Here is an 11558-nt window from a genome sequence, read left to right as displayed (position 1 = left end):
CACACACACACACACACACTCGGAGAGTAAACCAGACAGGGGAATGTACACACAGATAGCGAGCGAGACTTTCAGACGGAAAGCCGAGTCCAGGAAGTTTGAAGAACACACCCAAGTGGGTTCATTAAGCAGCCGTCTAAACATGCTCTGCAGTTTCATAAATAATGTCCCGACATAAACACGTAGTGTACAGGCCCTCTGCAGCAGACCGGCCTCTATCCCGACGCCCCTCCCTTCTCCATCGCCATCCTAGTGGGGGCAAAATGGACCCCTTGGGTGATTTCCTTCAAACTGCCAGGGGAGCGCATAATCTCTGGTGTCTTTAAATCGTGAGTCACAGTCAATATCCACACTAATCTCATTATATGGAAAGATGTGTCTGCATGCGGCTCCTGGACTTTGTTCCATGTATGAGAAGTCATTAACATTTGGGGTGGGGGTGGAGGAGGAGCTTTCTCATCAGTGACTAATGCCGCTTTTCTTTCTTTTGGAACATCTGAACAGCATTACTATAAAGTGTGCTGTCTCAGTTAAGATGGTTCTTAGTATGTGTCAGGATGCCCAAAAGCCTTTTCAGCAAAGATCTACTGCTGCTGTGACATCATTTCCTGAGCGACCCGCTTTGTGCAGATCAGCCTGTGATCTGGATATTTGCTTTTGTAAACCACCTTAAGCAAACAGAGGCATCTGTCTCCGCCACAGATGTTCCCTTACACTGACTCACTCTTTAAAGGAAGACTTGTTTTGAGCTGCATGTCACTCAAAAAAAAAAAAAAAGGAGTGAAATCGGAGGGAAGAGCTATAAGGGACATTCCGACAGGGTTAGCGAGGTTGTGTGGTCCGAATTTATGGCACACACTTTTTTGGGGTCGCTTTTAATATTAGCTTTGTGTTTAGACAAGTTGTCGCTATGGTAACGGCACAGGAATGAGGTTATGTTAGTGTTGCGGTGCAGCTTGTAGCTGTGATTGTGCTTTTCTCTTACTGTTTATTCCAGTTGCAATAAAATATGTGTGCCAAATATGAGTGATGCATCATAACTTTAAATGTTCCCAAATGTTCGACTTTCTTGGAAGTGTAAAACCCTTCCTTATTTTTTTTTTCATATCACACAGTGAAAGTAAAACCTCCTACGCTTCATGTGAGGATGCCTCACAACGAAAGACGAGTTTTCAAATGTTTATTTTTTTTTTATGGGGGGGGGGGGGCAGCAGGCCTTATTGGGCAATAATAAAAATAACGCTACAGAATTGATACTGTGGTACTCAGTGAAGCAGCACAGTTATTATCTAGGTTATTCCCTTCTCATGTTATTATATCCTAAAATCCTGTTTATCATAAATCCACCACACAATCTTCAATCCCTTTTTAGAGCACAATGCGCTTGCACTTTAAATCTCAGCCGGAAGCAATGGAGTCTATAAGCTTTCTGTTTTGGGTATTGTATGAATGTGAGAGCCTATCAGAATGGATGGATGGAGAGAGAGAGAGAGCACAGTACTGATACAATGACAACTTGCCAAAGTGGGAAGTTCTTGCATTGGGAGAACTTTGTGTTCCATGTGGTTTAGCAATTTCACATCAATCATCAGAAGAGCTGAAGACGACACAGCGCTCATCTGAGACACAATTGTGCTTGCAAAACCTCTTTTTCATGTGTATGGAACAAGGCAAGGTTTAGGTTAAGACTTAATTGTGACCCCAATTACATTCAGATGTAAAACGGCTGCCTGGTTAACACATTGAACATTTCCACATGTTTTTGGTTAGTCTCCCTTTTGTCCTGATGTGTTTTCCTGAAATCCACAACACTAGGCCAACTAATATATGGAGCAGGTGTTCAAGTCGCTGCAGTTGACAAGACAGCCTAGTCACAACATTCGAGCAAGGACAGCGAATGAGATAAGTTACCTCACAACAGGGAAAGTTCAGTTAACATACCATCAAGAAAATGATCACGATAATTGTGGTGGTGGCTTGTGACAGTTAGGGTGTTTTTTATAGTTTTTGAATGGTTTTAGGTTTGTTGTTTTGGTGGCAGTTTAGACAATAATGCTGGCGCAATAACAGAAAATCTATGTTTTGTCAGTTTTGATTAGATTTTAATTTAGTCATGATTATCTTGTGTCCAGTTTTTCCATGCCTGTTTCATGAGCTTTTTGTGTCCACCTGTTCTCGGCAGTCCGGCCCCTTATGTTTTCCAATTGGCTTCCACTTGTGTCTCGTCCTGGTGTTTCTTGTTGTCTCGTCAGTTTGTTTGGGTTCAGTTATCAGCTTAGGTTCACTGTGTTGACTGTTTGAGTCCAGTTGAGTCTTGTCTTAACCCTAGTGCTTTAGTTTGGGGGGAGGGAGGGGGGTTGGGGTACAATCGACCCTTGTTATTTTGGAGTTTTGTTAATTTTGTGATTTTGATCATATGAGTTTCTTGTTTGTTTTGTTCTTTTTGGTAAATTAATACAGTCTTGATTTTGAACACATCCTGACTTTTTGGCTTCCCTACACCTGGCTCCACAACTCTGCCTTAACTGTAAGTTGCTCTTCTTATTCCACTAAAATCCGCAAAACTGTTCATTGCAAGCTACAAAATGTTTGGCCACTAGAGGTCACGTTTTATCTACTTTCTGGTTTGTGGTACCCCTGATTTGAGAGACACTGACATCCTCGGTCATCATCTCTTCCCTTTGGGGTCTAATCTTATTCATATCTCCTTAAATGAACAAAAAACAGACAAGGAGCATAATAAATTGTTCCTCTGTTATTTACACAGCAGGAAAAAGGGACTTCTCTTCACCAGAGCTATTATGTTCATCCTATCTGCGTTCCAGTAAGCAATTATCACACAAACGTGGCATTTAAAAAGGTGTTGCTGATGATGCTGTTTCTCAAGCAATTTATCTAAACATGCTCTCTTCAATTTGTAAGAATGTGTGAAAGGATATGCTTCGATAGTTTTGTAAAGCTAAAACGTGTACACAGGCAAGAAAGAGAGAAGCCGTTAATGATTTCAAGGTGAATTATGACTTTGGGTATGATAGACTGTGTGAAAGAAACTCTATCTGATCCAAAGAGCTATTCAATCATGTTCCAGAAGATTAAAACATCCCCTCCAGATCATACTTTCTTATTATACTGGTTGTTTTTTTTAAATCATGTTACACTAATTCATGGTTGTAACATGCATTTGTTGAGCTGACAGGCATTTAAAAAAAAAAAAAAAACGGGTAATACCCAAAAGTCACTTACAGTGCAGTGCCCCCGTGGCCCCTCTCTAGCTCACCCCATGCTTGAGATAAAAAAAAAAAAAACATCTTGCAATGATTATGTCAAGTTTGATTAAACATTAACTGACTAAAAACAATTTTGATTTCAATACTTTGAGGTAGTTCTTAGAATATCACGCCTTACTAGAGCGAGTAACCCTCTGCACGTTTATTAACCATTTTACTACTATCTACAAAACGTATTCAATTTGTCGTGCACGTACATTGACTTAATCACATTCTTGATTGGTATAAACAAACAAAAAAAAAACAGCAAGGCTTACTTAGCCAACATGCTAATCCTTCATTGCTACCGCTCTACTCCAAAGCTGCTTCTGCTCCCATTAGGCTGATTTCATTTATTTCCCCCACGTCAAGTCTAAATGTCCATGCTAGCATTAAGCAACCATCTGTGGCTGGGTTACGATGGCCACTGGCTCAAGGCTGTGTTTTAAATAGACGCAATGAAAGGTTAAAACTACATTTAAGTGTATTAAAGGAAGAAGGAATGGAAAACCTTCATTTGTCGAGCCTGAAAATGGTTTCTCATAGCACCAAGAGGAGAATTCCTAATCTATTGTAATTGTATCGTGTGTCATTTATCGCAAATCTGAATGTACAGTGCAGGTTTTTAGTCTGATTTAATGTTCTAACGAGGATCAACAAAGAAGCCACCAAGTCCCGTTCCAAACGACAATGCAATTTGATTGCAGCCCCAGTATTGTCGAAGACAGTAACCCCATGGCTACAGAAGGCCTGTAAACTCCTTTGTGATCCCATCATCAGCTTCCACACGCATTTGCTCACATTGTCTCGAGGGAGCACCAAGAAACCTAGCAGAATCCAAATCAGCGCTGTGCAATCCAAACAGCAGCTCGGAACAGCACAACCAAAATGGTTTATCGTTGTTCAAATATTGCAAACAGCTTCTGTTTGCAGTTCACATTGGCCTGCATCTGGTTGTGTGTATTTGAAGAGAGAATTTGGCATGATAGGTAAAATACCGATGCAAAAAAAAAAGTAATTTTCTACCATGTGAGAAGGTTTTGAAATAACACGGCGCACTAAACTCACTTGGCTTGAAACATACATATTGTATAGTGTGACTTTTACCTTGCACATGCCTCTGAGTGTTCATCATGTGGGCCAAGTGCTATTTTTTTTTTAATGACTTGGAATGAATTCAGGCAGAAATACTGAGAGAGTTTTTGGAGAAGCAATTATCGATTCACTCATGTCGAGGTCACGCTCCCTCTCTTGTACATCACAGCTCAGTCTCCCTAAAGCAAATCAAACATGCTTTCATTCCCTGAGCCGCAGTATGTCAATGTGAGCGTGTCCTGGGACACTACCAGAAAAGAACCACGTTTAAAATCCAATTACCCGTGAAGAAAACACTTTGCGAGCGGCACAGGCTGACAGGCTTTACTCACGTAGCGTTTAGCTGAGGACATCGGCGCCGTTGCTCTCGTAAATTGCCGGTGAACTCTTTCTGTTGACTTCTTTATCGAGTAAAGAGCGTCAGAAAATAGGAAGCTCGTTAAGTTTTTGGATGTTTTTCACCTCACCTTTTAATGAAGTAGCTAATCCTTCATCATGGCCTTCTCTCACATAGCACAAATGCTGCCGAGGGAGAGCGGCAGAACGACACGTTGATCCAAATGAAGAATGAGCCTGGCAATATCTGCAGGGTTCATGTAACGGCAGACATGGTCGCAATACGAGGTGCTTCCAGGAAATTTCCATCAGGCCGACTCGCTTTAGTTCCTCATCTGGCCACATTTATCAAGATGGTCCGGACAACATTCTAAGAAATAGGAAAGGCTTAGCTGTGTTAGCTGTTCTTACGGCTAAAGCTAGTTCCAACATGTTTATTTATTTGGGGTATGGCTCCAAATACACACATCTCTGTGACTCTTCCAGTCACTATATTTGAATCTACTGATGGCACTTTGTGACTGTGACAGGATGTCAGAATGTGAACGGCACAATAAAAAAAAAAGATTCTGATTGAACCTGTTGTGGAAAAAGTACGGAAACCTTAAACTGCTGGAAATGACAATATCATTCACTCTGAATAGTGTGTGCAGCATCAAAATGAATGGTGACCTTTGGAGAAATACATCACTTGTGTATTTTCACCCTGGGTCTAAGCTAGCAATCATGACAGGGCTCACAAAGGACAAAAACTGCCATTTGGCTGCAATCACTTGACAAAAACTTTTCTGGTGCTGCAGTGACTTTCATACACCTTTCTGGGTTGTTGTTTTTTTTCATTCAATAGATGCCATATATGTTTTGTGCCTTCAAGCAGCCTAGTAAGTAACTTGTTTTTATCAGTCTGTCCCAAAATGAACATAGATTGACTGGCATGATAAAAGGAAGATGGCAGTGGCTCGCTGCCCTTGGTCGTCTGCAGAGAGAGCTGTCCAAGGTGCTGGATCCTGTTTCTGGGTGTTGTTGGCTTGTTTTGAACATTTGAAAGCAGAGTGACAGTCCGAACAATAAGTGCGCTTCTACCAGATGTCAGAATGCATAAATATGCATATTTACTTTTAAAATATTCTTTTGCAGTGGCTGTGAGACTTATTTATTTAAATATATCTTGGCTCAATCCAAATTAAACTCTACCATAGACTACTCCATGCTGCCTATACATGTATATATATTTTTTTGTTTGTTTCTTTTTTTATTTGTTTCTTTTTGAATCTGCATGAGTAAGGGTGTCCCAAGCCCCGGAAATAGTAGCACTCCGCGTTTGCTCTCTTTTTCTCCGTCTCCCCTCGGTTATTAGTCTGCAGCAGCATCCTGCGTGACACACAGAGGCAGGCAGTCCTCCTCTCTTCTCCTCTTCTCTCCATCTCCTCACTCTCTTCTTCATCCAAGCACGCATTTATCACTCATTCTCTCCGCCTCACTGCGCGGTCGCCGGTGGAGGAGTCGTTTGGCTGTGGAGCGGCTCTGTCGTCTTTTCCTCCCCCCCAAAAAACTCAGCGGGCGAGTAGAAAAGGACAAATGCTGGTTTTCGCCGCCGTTCATCTTCGTGTCTTGGGAAGTTATTTGCGGTGCATGGATAGAAGCTGCTGATTGTGCTCGCCGTCGCTCAAGCGTAGCAGAGGGGAGATCGGCTTCAAGGCAAGGTAAAAACTGTTGTTGCCGTCAACTCCAACACAAATAAATACTAAATGGAATGTTGCGTTGAGATGCCTAACAAATGTGACTCATCAACGAAGTCAAATCTGGACTCAATGCCAACTGCGCTGTAGACTCCAATTTTCAAAACATGAGCGCTTTATGGACAATTCTATTTGTGCCAAATGATGTAGGGCTGTTTGTTTAATCAAACAATTGCTACTCACACAGACGCACATACAAGAGATGCTGATGTGTCAAAAATGATGGATTTGCTCAAATTGATGATTTAACCAAAGTACGCATTACAAACCGGTTCCATGATGATGCAGTTCTATTGTGCGCCACACGGAACACCAACCACTTATTAATTAAACATCGACTTTACTAAGAGAGTGCGCGATCCAAAAGTAAGCATTATTTGTACCAACTTTTTTAGTACAGCTCTTGTTTCATTATATTAAATTGTAAAAGTGTACCTAATATATGGCTGGTGTATGTTTAGCAGCAATGAAACAGACCTAATCTAATAATAATAATTCATATATTCTCTCAACTATCCTAGTTTTTGTAACTTATGAAACGTCATGGTACTTAATTCTTCAAGATCGTTATGATTCTGACTTTTTTTATGTAAAGGCTTGTACACATATGTAAATAGCAGAAGGTCATAACTTCATCAGTGCAAACTAGCATGTATGTTTATATGCGACACAAACTACATGTCATAAAGGGTATTTTCATGTACCTAAGTTAAATATACTGCTATGAAGCTGCTCAAGTGAAACCAAAATGTAAAAGATTATTGGCTGTCTGGTTCTTGGCCACCAAGGAAAAGAATTGCTGTATTGATTGACACATCTCTAAATAGGCATGGGACCAGCTGGACTATCTTCAACCAGATGGGCACAATAATAAGGACAAAAACAACTCGCATCAATTGCCATACTTCCTCAAATAGTGGCTGGGTGGGCATGTTTGAATTGAACTGTAGATGAGTGAGGGATTGTAAATCTAAAACAAAACAAAAATGATGGCGAATTGAAGGATGGAAATAAGGTGACAGTTTACTAGAAGGCCAATTGTCATTACACTGTACTTTGGTCCTGCTGTTTTGGTTTGCAACACAAAGCAAATGGGCTCAGCAGTTAAGTGAACAAATTACTTTTTTTCTTGATGGGGTTGATGATGTACCCAAGATGCTAATTGAGGCGCTTTAACAAATAATAGAGGCAGCCACTATTTGAAGAATTACGGTATCTAGCTCAAGACAACATTATAGCCACTGTAGTGTAGCTACAATAAACATTCTATATTTTAAATGAAAAATGGCTGCTACGTAGCAACTGGAGCATCCAAGGAGGATATTTTAATTTCACAAACTGTCAAGGCAACACCTTTAGGCCCTTGTTATGAACTAAATCTGCTCTTTAGAATTAGTCCACATGTCTGAATAGATAACACAAAACCCTTGTATGCACTACAAAAGCTGGATCCTTTCAAATCCAGCACCAACTTCCATGCCATCAAATTAACAATGGATTCAGGACTGGCTTCCATATTAGCACAGTTTTTGGAGTGACCTGAAAAGCAACCCCCCTTCCCATAGCCTCCCTCCCAAAACAGGAAGACAAGAACATTGTAGGTTATGCTTACTCAGAGATATTTAGGTCTATCTTGGCTCTCTTGTTCTCACTCACTCATCCATTTTTCTCTCTTTGTCTCTCTCTCTGCACTCACAAACTGTGTCTCATCACATCTCGTCACTCCAACCAGCACTCTGCCCTCCATTGCTCGTCTCCGTCGCACGCACACAACGACGTACAAAGGCCTGCAGCCATGTCTAGCTTGAACCCTCCACACTGTATGCATGCATAGCTTTGGTCATGTAATATTTTCTTGTGTCCCATTTCTTGGTGTGTGCTACTGTCGGAGCATTCCGTGGTCCACGATAACCTCAACATTGGATCACGTGTGAATATCACTGCATGAAATCTCCACTTTGTGATGATTTTGACTTTTGTGGCATCTTAAGGCAAAGAGGGAGGGAAGCGCCGCATCTGTATTTCCTATTGTCGGTTAGGGATATTTGCATTTCACCTCTTTCATATCACGTATTATGTAGACAGTAAGACAAATGGCTCATATTAAAACCGCGGGTGTGTAAGTGGGGATTCAAGGGCGGCATATTCCATTTTCTTTTTTTATTTGTGGCCTGACAAAGTTAAGACGGAAGCGACATATACTATATCCCACAGGGTCATTTAATAATGTATAAGGTCCCCCTATATTAAATATCTGAAGCGGTGGCATAGTGATACTCGGTCACTCGGGGACGAGATTCCATCAGAGGGCCTCTGGTGACAGCATTGTGTGGAATTCTCGCTGAATAATAGCCGTTCAATCACACTGCCTTTCTGTGGCTTTCTAAAGGATTTTTTTTTTTATATATTTTTTTATATACTAGCGTAATAAAGAAACACACTAGTCAGAAAAAAGTGACAAAAAAAAGTAGCAGATGTCTATATTTAAAGCTCCTTCCTGGAGAGCTACAGATGTTGCCCTCCCTTGGGTTGGAGCACTGTGTTTTTTGGAGAGACAGAATCTGCTCCTTTTTTTTTTTGGAAGAACTTTTTATAGAACCAGACCACAGCATCTTTGTATTCGCTTGATCACACTCGTCTTATTGGCTTTGCAAAGTAGTGGCTGTGTTCAATCAGCAACACTGAAATTGGGAAAAATATGAAGAGAATATTTGTTCTGTTTACCAATTTGCGGTCATAAATAAGCATGTAGGGATCACAAATAGTCGACGAGATTATGCTCAGCGGAGAAGAAAATGGTCCATTTTGAGTAACACGGCCGTGATTGCCATTATAACAATTGGACTGACTGAAAACAACGACTTTTAAATGAGATGTCATAATTCATTTTGTAATTCTTGAAAATGATCTAGTTGTAGTCGGTGCTGCCTTTCTTTCTCATTAGCTCTTTGTATTACTTTTTATCATCGCCTGTTACTCTTCATTCCAGAATGCATTGAAGCAAAAACTGTCGTTATGAATAATAAGAAGCAAGAGTAATAGAGGAATTAGAAGACACTAAGCTAACTGTGAGCCTATTTGATAACAAACTAGCAAACCCTTTTGCTTGTAAATTTTTATAGCCCCCCAGTCAAGGGACTTGTTATAAATGTGTCGTTCAGAATGAAGAAAATCTGTCCTCTCTCTGTTTCTGTGCACTCGGGATGTTTTTCGTGTCTTGTCGAGCTTTGCCCTCTCTATCCGTGGAGGCGCACATCACTTCAGCTGGCTTAGCCAGCGCACCCTCACAACAAGGCTGTTCCACACGGTGCCTCGCATTAAGATGCAGAACACTCTCGCCGACTTTTTCTTCATTGATCCTAATCCTTCGCCTCTCCACAACGACCGATCGTCAGAAGAGTGAGCAAACCTCTTTTCCCTGGCGCAGAGCACCTTTGCTTAACGTAATGATGAGAGCGCGGCTGGAATGAGAAGATGTCTCTCAATGAGGAGAGATCAAACTGTCAATTCACTCAATTGGCATGTTCCAGGCACAGGCCCATGGAGAGAAAGAGGCGAATGTCAGGAAGGTGCTAAGAATTCTGCAAAGCTGGAAGATAAAATTAATATTGATGAACTGTTGGGTGATTCACAAAAATAATGATTAGGTAGGTATGGCATTTATTATGAATCAACATCAATCGACTATATAATCGACGACGAAATGTCAGTCTGCTTTTATTGTTTGTTTTTCGACAGTTGCAGGCTATTCTCAAAGTCCACCTTAGAATATCTCATTTGGATGATATTGCCAGTGACGTAGAATTTGACAATGTTCTAATCTAATATGCTGTAGTTCATCATCATAGGATTATCATTCATAATAAATTAAAAACACAGAAGTAGGCCTCCTAATGGCTAATCATTTTGCTTCTCTGCATGGTGAGTCACCACAAAGAAGGATTGCTACTGTGACTGTACCTTCAGAGGGACATGACTTGATGCCTGGTCTTTTTGCTTTGGGGTCATTTTCATTGCACCTACAAAATGGGACCGTTGAAATGAAATGATTGAAACACTCTCGGTTTCAAAGTAACTATTTCAACTAATGGTACAACACATGAACACACACACACACACACACACACTCTATACTGTAACCTGGATTTGCAGCGCTAATTTTTGCTTACCTTTCTTGCTCATTCTCATGACTAACTTGATTGTACTTTGCACAGGCTTTGAAGAACGGCTTGCTCGCCTGAGTGAAAAAAACCCAAGAGTTTTTAGATTGCATATGATTGTTCTGTTGCAGAAATAGCAGTGTGTACAGCATGGACACCTAATATAGTCTAAATGACCGTTTTCTCTGAATGAATATTTCCCCCTGTGACAAGTGTATGTTGCTTGTTTGTGGTCAAGTGAAACATCGGGGAGTTAATTACTCTGTGTGTGATTTTTACAGTGAGCGTGCTCAAAATTACAAAATGGCCCGTTTAACTGATTGCATTGTAGTTCTAGTGAAAATAATACATTTCAATTCTTGTGAAAATTATAAATTTCAACTCTTCTCCATACTGTTTTTTTTTTTAAACAGACATGCAATTATCTGAGCTGTCATACTTTCCCCTGTTTATGAAATGACAGATTATTCATACTGCAGAAAGGAATAATACTACGGAGCGGAAAATGTATCTTTTAACTGTATATATGTCTTGTGGGGACAGTAGGTTAATATTCCACCCCAGTAGCTTACACAGAAATCAGCTTTATTGATCATTTAGATGCAGAAACCCATTTGAATGGGATGATGAAAATAATATATATAATATCCATGACTATAATCTCCTGTCGGTCGTGTCCATATTCTTTGTTGCTGCATTATGCTGTGTAACGTTCATATTTAATGCCATTGACCTGATTTTCGTAGAGTATATGTTGGCTTCCAGGCATATCACCGGCTTGTGTGTGGCCCACATGAGTTAATGCTATCAGGAGGATCAAAATGAATTCATGAAAGTTCATATTTGGTTATGCATAAGAAAAATGGTTTCAAGGCAAAGTTGCCATTTCAATGAATGACTGTGCTCTACTCACCATTCCACTATAGTAATGTAAAATCTCAAAGTAGTAAAAAGAAAAGTAA

General features: G+C 40.4%; 1 protein-coding gene across 1 annotated transcript in view; it reads left to right on the top strand.

The window, feature by feature from the left end:
- The first annotated feature begins 6188 nt into the window (after positions 1 to 6188).
- Positions 6189 to 11558, top strand: part of dlgap4b (discs, large (Drosophila) homolog-associated protein 4b) — a 50561-nt gene continuing 45191 nt past the window's right edge. Inside the window, exon 1 of the mRNA XM_061290514.1 lies at positions 6189 to 6400. The gene's annotated coding sequence lies outside the window, so the exon portion shown is untranslated. The remainder of the gene's footprint in view (positions 6401 to 11558) is intronic.

This window comes from Syngnathus typhle, linkage group LG11 (assembly GCF_033458585.1).
Source record: "Syngnathus typhle isolate RoL2023-S1 ecotype Sweden linkage group LG11, RoL_Styp_1.0, whole genome shotgun sequence".
Lineage (NCBI taxonomy): Eukaryota > Metazoa > Chordata > Actinopteri > Syngnathiformes > Syngnathidae > Syngnathus > Syngnathus typhle.
Note: the sequence above shows the minus strand (reverse complement) of the source record. Positions and strands in the feature narration are given on the sequence as shown.